The sequence below is a fragment of the Bos javanicus genome, chromosome 15 (assembly GCF_032452875.1).
Source record: "Bos javanicus breed banteng chromosome 15, ARS-OSU_banteng_1.0, whole genome shotgun sequence".
NCBI classification, from domain to species: domain Eukaryota; kingdom Metazoa; phylum Chordata; class Mammalia; order Artiodactyla; family Bovidae; genus Bos; species Bos javanicus.
The window spans coordinates 54,878,146-54,890,933 of record NC_083882.1 but is presented as its reverse complement, the minus strand read 5'-3'; the positions used below and the strand labels follow the sequence as shown (position 1 = coordinate 54,890,933).

Sequence of the window (12,788 nt, the reverse complement as noted above, 5' to 3'; positions counted from 1 at the left end):
GAGCAGGCTGTACTGGGTTAGGGCCGGTATGTGGGCAGCACGTGGGGAGGTGCTTGTGTGGGATCTCATAGTCCACCACCAGATCACATGGGCTCCCCCACCCACTTGGCGGCTTCCCTAGAACGGGAACTGGATGCAGCCCATCCCTGGTCCCCATACCCAGCACAGGGTGGGCGCAGGGTGGGGGCTCACTAAGGGCCCGGGGGAGGGGAGAGGCAGCATGGACTTATGTGTGATCTGACTGGGTTTGTCCCCTCAGCTCTCCCACTGAAGTGACATCACCACCTCCATGGACAAGACCCCTCTCCCCCAGGAGCCCAGCTCATAGCCACTGGTACCTTCTTCCAGGTAAAGGAAAAAGCAAAGAAGGAGGCAGGCAGAAAGGAGTTGGAGGCAAGCTTCAGAGAACATTCCACTGGGTTCCAGAATGATGTTCACTCTCATGGGAGTGGTAAGCTGCAGTTCATGGGAAAAGAGGAAGTAAGGATTATTATTCCATTTTATAGGCAAGAAAGAAAAAAAATAATATTCTGAGTAGAGTTGTCTGTTGCTCTCTGCAGTGGACTAGATACTTACCTAATGCACCTTATAGGTATTAGCTCATTTAATCCTCACAACAGCCCATGAGGCTGGTGCTGTTATCTCCATTTCACAGATAAGGAGGCTGAGGTGTAGAGGCATCAACGAACCTGCTGAGTTAGTAAGTGGTAGAACTGGGTTCCAAACTCAGCAGGCTGGCTCTGGGTACACATTCCTAACCCTTACGATTTATTGCCTCTCTAGAGCCAGGCATTAAACTGAGTTTCCTTGACTTTCAGTTTAGAGGTTTGATGGAATCCCATTTCCAGGGGAGATGTGTATTTTTAAGAATGAATCCTGGAGAAAGTGATGTGTCGGCCAAAGGAATGAATAGTAAATGGTGGAATTAGAGGCCTGAATCATGGAAGGAGCATGAACCATCAGGGTTTCCTGGGCCAGCCAACGCCTAGGGCTTTCCTCCTCAGCATTTGAGCAAGGTCAGAAAGGAAACCTGGCTGTCTGAAAGAGGGCAAGAGAAGCTCAGGCCCCAGGTTCTCAGACTGGCCTGGAACTGGCCCAGCTTGTGCTCCTCCTGAAGTGCTGTGATGAGGAGAGATGCAGGTGGCAGTGAGGAAATCAGTATTCTGTGCTAAGTCTGAGGTCGTCTTGTACTAGACCTGGAACACACAGCAGAGGGTTCAGAAAAAACTGGGAGAAAATACTTGAGACTTTTTTTAGTAACTTAATTTTTTCTGTAAATAGGGAAAAGGCTAATTATTATTCAGAGGCAGAATTGGGAGCAGGCTCAGAAGTGGCTCTGCGGTTGGGTGGTTTAAGAAGCTCCAATATGGTCCTTCGTTCCTTCGTTTGCACATTTAACCAGTGCAAACGGGAGCTTCCTTGGTGATGACCTCGTGTAAGAACACGGGTCTGCTGCGCAGTGATTCCTCTAGCAGGGACGGGGACCTGGGGGAGCTCGTGACCCTGTCACCTGCAGGGTCACAGATATCATCTGCAGACTCTTCAGGAAAGCTGGGCCGGATGGATGAGAAATCTCCACCTGGGGAGGCTCTCGGCCTGGCGGGCCAGGCAGCCACGGAAACATAATTACCGTGCACAGAGGCCTGTGATCATGTCTCAAGAGCTCTGCCTGGTGATGGGAGGACAAAGGAGGAAGCAGTGGGCTTCTGCAGGGGGGATCAGACCAGGCTTTGTCCAGGGTGCCTTTGTTAAGATGGACGGAATTTGGGGCGGGGGCGGGAGGGCACTCCTGGCAGAGGGCCCAGCACCGGCAAAGGCTTGGGGGAGCGGGGGAGACTGCGAGGTGCTGTGTTGCTTGGAGCACAGTCGTGTGAGGAGGTGCAGGGGCAGGTGAGGTGAGACAGGTAGGTGTGAGGGGAAGGAAGCGAGAGAGATTCCTAAAATGGCAGGACTTGCTTCTCCTCAGGGCCTGCTTCGGAAGCCTGTTTGTATAATAACTCTGCTATTTTGCATAAATAAATAAAATAAATCATTGCTCACCATTCCCTCAGGGAGCAAAAACTGGGCAGAGACAAGTTTGCTCAGGGCCTGTCTCCGCCAGACTCCGCTTCAGCCTGCCCTCCTCCTGTTCAGGGCTCCCTCCTTCCAGAGACCCAGGGAGAGGCATAGGAAAAAGCCAGCTTGGTTCCTGTGACTGAATCACTGGGCGCCTGGGAGGGACTGGGGCGTCCACCGGGGAGGGAGGAGAGACTGGGGAAGTCTCTCGCCTCACCAGGCCCCAGGCTGGCCCCATGCTCACTCTGCCTGCTCCTGGGGAACCTGTCACTGCTGCTGGGGGCGGGGGTGGCTGGGGGCGGGCTTCCCCTCTTAAGAGGGCTTACCTTCTGTTCTGGTTTAAAGAGGAACCTGTCGGCCCTCCAGGGAGGGAGGGGCCTGTCTAGAGGCATATACAAGCCTGTGCAGGCCAGTCTGCTGGGGAACCACCACCAGCTGTACAGGGGATTTCTGCAGGGATGGAAGGCCAGAGGGAATAGCTCCAGGTCTTCCCTGGTGCTGACATTTGATGACTGTCATAGTCTGAAATCCAGGGCTAGTTTTGAGATCCCTGTTGGATTGCACCAGGATTCTGTGATTGTACGAGATTTGGGGGAGGCGATTCTAAGACTCTGGTTAGAGAGTATGCGGGCTGTTCCTGGTGACTGCTCAGCCCAGCCCACAGCCCTGATCTGGGGAAAGAGAAACCCAAGGAGAGGTTCTTTCTGTGCCAAGGGAACCCAAGGGTCCTGGGCAAGGTCCTGAGCTTGGCCTCCATTCAGCTACCCTAAGCTTTTCCCCCAAAGAATAAACTACCATGACAGGGTGCTGCTGGCCCACCAGGCCCCAAGCATGCAAGTCAGTCCCCCAAGGGCCTCAACCAAGGATGCAGCTCAGCAAACCTGTTTTACCCTCTAGCAGCCTCAACTTCCTCGTCCATAAAATGGGGATCTGGTACTTGCCCGTGAAGTTGGGGCCGTGCTTCAGTGAGACGATGTTTGTGGAGACTTTGTACACTGTAAAGTGCTGTGTATGTGGTTATAATCATAGCTGCTGTTGCTCTGATGAGATTGTCGCCTTGAAAGGAGGAGCCACCTGATTCTCTGTACATCTCTCTTGGGTCCCAGCATTGCAGAGGCTTCAGAAACATTTACCGTATGAGCTAGAGAGCCTTGGGTATGGAACAGATAATTCCAGAGGCTGTGGTTCCGAGGAAGCCAGCCCTTCTGGGAGGAGAAACAGGGAGCACTCCCTACAGGAGGGGCAGAAGCACCCACATTTGGGGTGAAGCCAGCCTGCTGGGAATTCCCCCGGAGGAAGAGCCATCAGAAATCTTCTGGGACAAAGTGTTGGGTAAACAGGAGGCCCTGGCACCACAGTGAAAAGAGATTAATAGTGACCGTAATTAGGGTATGGTTGATTCTTTGATGGCTCCTGTTGAGCCCCAGCCTAAGCCACCAGTAGCTTTTCCCCCAAAGAATGAGTGGCCATGACGGGGGTGGAATAGCGGGGAGTATGCTGGCCCACCAGGCCTCCTTCCCAGGCCCTCCTGCCCCCGCCCCTCCCCACTGGCAGCTGCCTCAGTGACAGACTTCCTTCCTGCACTCTGTCTGCCTCTTTGCTGATTTCATTAGAATCTAGGGCTTTCTCTGAGGCCCAGAGAAATAGAGTGACTTGCCTAGGGCCACACAGTGAGATGTGGCAGCCCACATCTCTCAGTTTAAGCCATCTGACGAGGCCCAGGCAATGGGGAAGATAGTGACTTTGAGCATTCTTCAAAAGCTAAGCACAGGACAGCGGTGGGGAGGAGCCTGGAATCTGCTCGGTACCCCCATCTCCGGCCGCAGCTCTGTGGCTGGGGACTTGTTCTGTGGATTTGGTGGGTTGTTTGGAGAATCAGCCCAGCCGGTGAGCTGCCTGGGGATGCCTTTCAAGGTCCCCAGAGGCCTGGGAGGCTACTGTTGGAAGCAAACCCCACGGTCACCACCAGATGGAACCGACATGGGGCTTAACTTCCTGCTCACCCTCCCTGCCACCTCGCTTTCCCTGTGCCATCCGCCTAGCAAGACCCTCTTATGCTAGAAGTCATCCCTTATTTCTGAGTTCTATTGACATCCACTGTCTCCAGGAAGCTGCCCTGCAGTGCTCCTGGAGGAAGCACAGGAGTTGTGGGTCCAGAAGAGACCCTGACCTGGCAGGGCTGGGTTCCTGGAGGAGGGGCTGCTGCACTGATGAGTAGATGGACGGAGTGGCCCTGAGCTAAGGTAGCTTCCCAGGTACAGCTGCACTGGGAACAGGGGATGGGCATGCAGCGAGGAAGGACCACAGGGAGGCCCTGGTCTTGCTCCATGGCCATGTTCCCCAAGCACTGTAGGGAGGAGTCCCCACTGCCTTTTGGGTTTCACGCTAAGCGAAACCCGTTTCACCACCATTTCCCCCTTGGGTTTCACTCTAAGTCAGGTGTGGAATCGTCACTGTGAGTTATCCAGGCCATGACTACCTATACCTGGGTTCCTGTCAAAGATGGTGGCGGCCCCTGGGCAGAGATGGGGCCCAGAATGACCAGGCTTCTCACCTTGTCACTAGCCTGCCTGCAGCTTTCATCCTGATCTTAACTGCTCCAGTCAGGGGCGGGGTTGGAGAAGGCCCTTCCCTGTCAGACCAGACAACGAAGGACTGGGGAATTTGCCCTTCCATCCTCCTGGAGCAACCCCATCGATGTTTATCTCCTGAGAATGAGGAGAGAGCAGGTGGTTAAAAGGTTTTAGAAGCTGAGTGTTAAAAAGTCCCTTAGAGATCATCGGATGTGGTTTAGACCCTCCCCTGATACAGACAGGAAAGCTGAGGCCAGAGGCTTGTGGAGGTCACCCAGCCTGCTGGTGACTGAGCTCTGTATGCCCTGCCTCCTTCCCTGGGGGCTGGAAGGCTGCTGGAGGGAGACGTCAGGGCTCTGCCGCCCCCAGCCCTGAGTCCATGGTGGGGGTGGGGTGGGGGAGTCCTCTCTCCTCCCCAGAGTTCTTGGCCCTGCTCTGTGCCCCTGCTGCCCTGGTGCCAACCAAAACATTGAACTTGGCCCTTTGAGGTGCAATTTTCAGTGACACATGCTGTGGCTGTCATAGAGGGTGGTAGAAGTGAGGACAGATGGACCCTCTAGGGCTGGTGTCTTGGAAAGACCGGGCTTTAGGCTTGGCAGCCCTGGCTGCAAAAGCTGTCTTCTCCTCCATTAGCTGTTTGGTCTTGGCTGAATCATGTAATCTCCTAGGACTAGATTTATTGATCTAGCTATCTATCGACAAGAGGTGGCAAGAATACACAGAAGAACTGTACAAAAAAGATCTTCACGACCCAGATAATCACGATGGTGTGATCACTGACCTAGAGCCAGACATCCTGGAATGTGAAGTCATTTGGGCCTTGGAAAGCATCACTATGAACAAAGCTAGTGGAGGTGATAGAATTCCAGTTGAGCTATTCCAAAGCCTGAAAGATGATGCTGTGAAAGTGCTGCACTCAGTATGCCAGCAAATTTGGAAAACTCAGCAGTGGCCACAGGACTGGAAAAGGTCAGTTTTCATTCCAATCCCAAACAAAGGCAATGCCAAAGAGTGCTCAAACTACCGCACAACTGCACTCATCTCACACGCTAGTAAAGTAATGCTCAAAATTCTCCAAGCCAGGCTTCAGCAACATGTGAACTGTGAACTTCCTGATGTTCAAGCTGGTTTTAGAAAAGGCAGAGGAACCAGAGATCAAATTGCCAACATCCGCTGGATCATGGAAAAAGCAAGAGAGTTCCAGAAAAACATCTATTTCTGCTTTATTGACTATGCCAAAGCCTTTGACTGTGTGGATCACAATACACTGTGGAAAATTCTGAAAGAGATGGGAATACCAGACCACCTGATCTGCCTCTTGAGAAATTTGTATGCAGGTCAGGAAGCAACAGTTAGAACTGGACATGGAACAACAGACTGGTTCCAAATAGGAAAAGGAGTTTGTCAAGGCTGTATATTGTCACCCTGTTTATTTAACTTATATGCAGAGTACATCATGAGAAACGCTGGACTGAAAGAAACACAAGCTGGAATCAAGATTGCCGGGAGAAATATCAATAACCTTAGACATGCAGATGACACCACCCTTATGGCAGAAAGTGAAGAGGAACTAAAAAGCCTCTTGATGAAGGTGAAAGTGGAGAGTGAGAAAGTTGGCTTACAGCTCAACATTCAGAAAACAAAGATCATGGCATCCGGTCCCACCACTTCATGGGAAATAGATGGGGAAACAGTGGAAACAGTGTCAGACTTTATTTTTCTGGGCTCCAAAATCACTGCAGATGGTGACTGCAGCCATGAAATTAAAAGACGCTTACTCCTTGGAAGGAAAGTTATGACCAACCTAGATAGCATATTCAAAAGCAGAGACATTACTTTGCCAACAAAGGTTCGTCTAGTCAAGGCTATGGTTTTTTCAGTGGTCATGTATGGGTGTGAGAGTTGGACCGTGAAGAAAGCTGAGCACCGAAGAATTGATGCTTTTGAACTGTGGTGTTGGAGAAGACTCTTGAGAGTCCCTTGGACTGTAAGGAGATCCAACCAGTCCATTCTAAAGGAGATCAGCCCTGGGATTTCTTTGGAAGGAATGATGCTAAAGCTGAAATTCCAGTACTTTGGCCACCTCATGGGAAGAGTTGACTCATTGGAAAAGACTCTGATGCTGGGAGGGGCTGGGGGCAAGAGGAGAAGGGGACGACAGAGGATGAGTTGGCTGGATGGCATCACTGACTCGATGGACATGAGTCTGAGTGAACTCCAGGAGTTGGTGATGGACAGGGAGGCCTGGCGTGCTGCGATTCATGGGGTCGCCAAGAGTCGGACACGACTGAGCGACTGATCTGATCTGATCTATCAACCAGTCAATATAGATATTTAAATTAAATACATATATGTTTAATTATTGGACTTCCCCTGTTGCTCAGCAATAAAGAATCCTCCTGCAATACAGGAGGCACAGGAGACACGGGTTCAATCCCTGGATTGGGAAGATCCCCTGGAGAAGGGCAGGGCAACCCATACCAGTATTCTTGCCTGGTGGGCTACAGTCCATAGGGTTGCTAAAAGTCAGACAAGACTGAAGCAACTTAGCATGTATGCATATTTAATTATTAGATTATTCTTTTGGTGAGAGTTTTTATTTTATTATTATTATTTTTTTTTACTTATTTCATATCTATTAGGATTTTCCCAGGCAAGAATACTGGAGTGGATTGCCATTTCCTTCTCCAGGGGATCTTCCTGACCCAGAGATTGAACCCAGGTCTCCCACATTGCAGGCAGACTCTTTACCATCTGAGCCATCAAGGATCCCTGGTGAGAGTTTTTACAAATTGATTAGAAAATGCAGAGTTCCTACATACTCTCTTTCCCCTACCCTACAGTTTTCCCTGTATTAATATCTGCTGCTGCTGCTAAGTCACTTCAGTCATGTCCGACTCTGTGTTACCCCATAGATGGCAGCCCACCAAGCTCCCCCGTCCCTGGGATTCTCCAGGCAAGAACAATGGAGTGGGTTGCCATTTCCTTCTCCAATGCATGAAAGTGAAAAGTGAAAGTGAAGTCGCTCAGTCGTGTCCAACTCTTCGAGACTCTATGGACTGCAGCCTACCAGGCTCCTCCATCCATGGGATTTTCCAAGCAAGAGTACTGGAGTGGGGTGCCATTGCCTTCTCCAGTATTAATATCTAGGGGGGTTCATTTGCTATAACTGATGAGCCAGTGTTGATACCATATTATTAACTGAAGTCCACAGTCTACATTAGGGTTCACTCTTTGTGTTATATATTCTACGTGGTTTGACAAATGTGTAATGACATGTATCCATCATTATAGTATCATACAAAATAGTTTCACTGCTCTAAAAATCTACTGTGCACTCCACTTCCAACCCCTGGCAACCACTAATCCATTTACCAGTTCCATGGTTTTACCTTTTCCTGAATGTCATATGGTTGAAATCATACAGTATGTAGCCTTCTCTCGTTGATTTTTGTCACTGAGCAGTATGCTTTTAAGGTCCCTTCATGTATTTTTATGGCTTGATAGATCATTTCTTTTTGTGAAAAGTGAAAGCGCTCAGTCATGTCTGACTCTTTTGGAGCCTATGGACTGTAGCCCGCCAGGCTCTTCTGTCCATGGAATTCTCCAGGCAAGAATACTGGAGTGGGTAGCCATTCCCTTCTCCAGGAGATCTTCCCAACCCAGGGATCAAACCCAGGTCTCCTGCATTTATTTTTACTGCTGAGTAATATTCCATCATTGGGGTGAACCCTATTCCTCCATTCACCTGGGACCCATATTTCTAACCTGTGAAGGAAGACTGTCAAGCTCTACTTTGGACAGTTGTCATCAGAAGATGACAGGTACAATGCTCAGCATGGTGCCCTGCAAGCCACCCCCTCTACCTTCCATCACCAACTTCTTTCACTTTAGCATAATGTTGTCAAGATTCATTCACATTGTATTAATAGCATGTATCAGTGTCTTATTCCTTTTTATTGTAACCTTGGATCCTTTTCATGCTGTTCTATCTAGGGCCCATTCCTCAGATAGGTAAAATAGGTCTCCAAGGTCACACAGCAAGTCAATAGAAGGAGACCAGGCTGATAGCCAGGCACTGGCACCTGGCTTGAGACTCTTGCCACTGTCAGGAGAGTGCTCAGACCTGGGACTGGAGGCAGCAGGGCCTGGGGGCAGTGAGGGCCTGGCAGCCGGCCAGTCGGGGGGAGGGATGAAGAGCCAAGGAGTGGGTGAGGTGCATTCCTAGGGTATAAGGGTGGGCAAGGCCCCTGGAGGTATGTCTACCCCCAACATCCTTCACCCACTCCATAGCAGACACTCACTCCTTCTCCCTCCTGACTCCCTTCCCTGTGCAAACAGGATGCTGTGGAAGTTCAGATTAAGAGGTGAGGGCTTTCTCTTGTCCCAGAGCCAACAGGGCTCCAGGCTGGATATTTCTTTGGAACTTGGCTGATAGCAGCAGCCCTGGGAGGTGGCTTGGAGAACCAGAAGATGGGAAGTGATGCCATTAGTCTGGGCAGGAGCGGGACAGGTGCGGAGAATCTGGTCTCTGGGGACTTGTCCCAAACACTCAGGGTCTGGGCAGCATGTCTCTGTTAGCAGAACTTCCGGGCCTTTTCAGAAGTACAGTCCAGGAAGCCCCCAGGACTGCCCTGTGCTAGCCACTGGGGAAATGGGAGTAACTCAGGTTGTTCCCTGGGGGAGGCAGGCGTGTCATCTGTGCTCCCACAGGCAGCCCAGGAGGGAGGAGGGACTCCTGGAGCCCTCTTACCCAACCTGGGTCTCAGGGAAGGCTCCCCAGAGGAGGTAACATCTGAGCGGAGACTCGAAGCGTCAGGAGGCATTAGCCAGATGAAGGGACAGCAAGTTCTGGAGTGGTGAGGCTGGAGGAGCTAGATCCTGGTCATTTGTCTTTTAGGAAGCTCTCTGGCTGCAGGTGAGAGCTTAGATTGTTCAGGCCAGGCCTACCGCAGGGATTCCCCACCCAGGGGAGAGATGAGACCTGGGAAGCGGCCAAAGGGCTGGTGAGAAAAAGGCCTTGAGGGATGTTAGAGACATGTTAGCAGTGGTGAGGGGGTCACTGTGCCAGTGTGGGTCTGGGTGGCCTCCCTGGAGACAGCAAGGAGCCGCTGGCGATCTTGATGGCCCGAGGAAAATGTGTCAAGGAAAAAGAAGTTTGCCTCCCAGAGATACCCCTGCAGTTATGAATAGAATGAAAATTCATGGCAGGTGGGAGGAGAGAACGTGCTGCACTCAATATGCCAGCAAATTTGGAAAACTCAGCAGTGGCCACAGGACTGGAAAAGGTCAGTTTTCATTCCAATCCCAAAGAAAGGCAGTGCCAAAGAATGCTCAAACTACCGCACAATTGCAGTCATCTCACACGCTAGTAAAGTAATGCTCAAAATTCTCCAAGCCAGGCTTCAGCAACATGTGAACCGTGAACTTCCTGATGTTCAAGCTGGTTTTAGAAAAGGCAGAGGAACCAGAGATCAAATTGCCAACATCCGCTGGATCATGGAAAAAGCAAGAGAGTTCCAGAAAAACATCTATTTTTGCTTTATTGACTATGCCAAAGCCTTTGACTGTGTGGATCACAATACACTGTGGAAAATTCTGAAAGAGATGGGAATACCAGACCACCTGATCTGCCTCTTGAGAAATTTGTATGCAGGTCAGGAAGCAACAGTTAGAACTAGACATGGAACAACAGACTGGTTCCAAATAGGAAAAGGAGTTTGTCAAGGCTGTATATTGTCACCCTGTTTATTTAACTTATATGCAGAGTACATCATGAGAAACGCTGGACTGGAAGAAACACAAGCTGGAATCAAGATTGCCGGGAGAAGTATCAATAACCTCAGATATGCAGATGACACCACCCTTATGGCAGAAAGTGAAGAAGAACTCAAAAGCCTCTTGATGAAAATGAAAGAGAAGAGTGAAAAAGTTGGCTTAAAGCTCAACATTCAGAAAACGAAGATCATGGCATCCGGTCCCACCACTTCATGGGAAATAGATGGGGAAACAGTGGAAACAGTGTCAGACTTTATTTTTCTGGGCTCCAAAATCACTGCAGATGGTGACTGCAGCCATGAAATTAAAAGACGCTTACTCCTTGGAAGGAAAGTTATGACCAACCTAGACAGCATATTCAAAAGCAGAGACATTACTTTGCCAACAAAGGTTCGTCTAGTCAAGGCTATGGTTTTTCCTGTGGTCATGTATGGATGTGAGAGTTGGACTGTGAAGAAGGCTGAGCACCGAAGAATTGATGCTTTTGAACTGTGGTGTTGGAGAAGACTCTTGAGAGTCCCGTGGACTGCAAGGAGATCCAACCAGTCCATTCTGAAGGAGATCAGCCCTGGGATTTCTTTGGAAGGAATGATGCTAAAGCTGAAATTCCAGTACTTTGGCCACCTCATGGGAAGAGTTGACTCATTGGAAAAGACTGTGATGCTGGGAGGGATTGGGGGCAGGAGGAGAAGGGGCCGACACAGGATGAGATGGCTGGATGGCATCACTGACTCGATGGACGTGAGTCTGAGTGAACTCCGGGAGTTGGTGATGGACAGGGAGGCCTGGCGTGCTGCGATTCATGGGGTCGCCAAGAGTCGGACACGACTGAGCAACTGAGCTGATCTGATCTGGGAGGTGAGAGGTGAACAGCTCCAAGAGCCCCGGTCAGCCAAGCCCTGGGCTGAGACCTTGGTGCAGGCAGTTCTATTTCCCTCTTTTCCAGACTTGAAATGGAAATTCCATTCCTGGGTGGGTTGTAATGCTCAGTTGTGGGGGGTGGGGAAGCAGAGGACACATGGGAATCGGTCCCAGGGTCAGGGGGGTCCTGGGAAAGGAATGTGAGGGCAGGGCTCCTGCATGGAGAGTGCCCACCTGCTGTACCTCTGTCATTGCGGCCGTGTGCCCTGCTGCCACCGGCCCTCCCTTACCCCCCAGGCATCTGACCTTTTTTTGGAAGTCAGGACAAAAGCTTCAACCAAGGCTCAGGGAAGAGCCCTGAGTGGCTCTGGCTACAGGGCAAGTCATTGGCCAAGGCAGGGTGAATCCAGTCCTCTTTTTACATATACCAGCTGCCTCCCCCATTCCTGGGGAAGTGTGATGGCCAACCAGACAGTAGAGGTCCTCATTTGGGGGTGCACAGGGTAAGATGTGGTTCCCTGGCTATGGATTTTACTCTTTTACCTCCTCTGGAAGGCTGTGGATGTGGGAGTCTGTATATGAGTACACACTCCTATTTTTTTTTTTTAATTATTTTTTTTGGTTGCACTGTGTGGCTTGTGGGATTTTACTTCCTCCATCAGGGATTGAACCCAGGCCCTTGTCAGTGAAAGCATCAAGTCCTAACCAGTGGACCACCAGGGAATTCCTGCCCTGACACACTCCTTCTAGAGAGGAATAAAGGAAAAATGAGAGGGCCTCCTACCTGCTGACCCACCCCTGGCCTCCCCAACTCCATGGGAGCTAAGCTGACTGCAGCAGCATCCCCATCCAATACTGTCACCCTGAGCCCTGGACTCGGCTCAGCTCGGAGAGCCCCCAGCATCTGTTCTGTGTCCACATGCCTCCCCAGGGAGACATGGGCACAGGCTGCACCAGACAGTTCCTAGCACTTAGGCAGCTGCGGGTCAGTCAATATTACCAGCAAGCTCCTAATTCATCCCTGCCCTCGCAGTGGAGGCTGTAATCCCTGTGCTGAGGTTAGCACTTGGGGAGTGGGGGTGGTGGGGTGTTGGGCAGAGGCCCTGAGTAAGGCCCAGATGTGGAAGTCATTGGTGGGCCTGAAGCCCAGTAACCCTGTGCTATAGTCCCTGGGGAGTCAGAGAGGGAGCTCATCCTGCAGGCCTCCACTCAGCGCTGTCTCTGGGAAGCACGCCCTGACCCTCCTGTCCCTATTAAGTGACCACGGCACCCTTTCCTCTCTCTACCACATGCTGCAGTTATGATCCCGGGTCATGAGCCACTGTGCCCTGTGGTGGCAGGGTCAGCAGGCTTTCACTTATGGACTCTGAAATTTGACTCTTGTATAATTTTCACAGATCAAAATATATTTTTGTTTTGGCTTTTTTTCTCCCAACTATTAAAAAATGTGAAAACCACTCTTGAATTGTGGGCTGTGTAAAAATGTGTGGCTGGTTGGATTTGGTCATGAGTTGAGAGAAG

The 12,788-nt window shown here is 50.7% G+C and overlaps 1 protein-coding gene across 6 annotated transcripts in view; it reads left to right on the top strand.

Annotated features, from left to right (window-relative positions):
- The window catches only part of GDPD5 (glycerophosphodiester phosphodiesterase domain containing 5), an 89,901-nt gene that overhangs the window by 33,681 nt on the left and 43,432 nt on the right, over window positions 1–12,788 (top strand). For 2 of the 6 annotated variants that reach the window (XM_061380882.1, XM_061380883.1), the window contains one exon: window positions 260–348. The exons of 3 other annotated variants lie outside the window; for them this stretch is intronic. The gene's annotated coding sequence lies outside the window, so the exon portion shown is untranslated. Of the gene's footprint in view, window positions 1–259; window positions 349–372; window positions 452–12,788 lie in introns of those variants that run through there. One more of the 6 variants, XM_061380886.1, reaches the window with a different exon arrangement.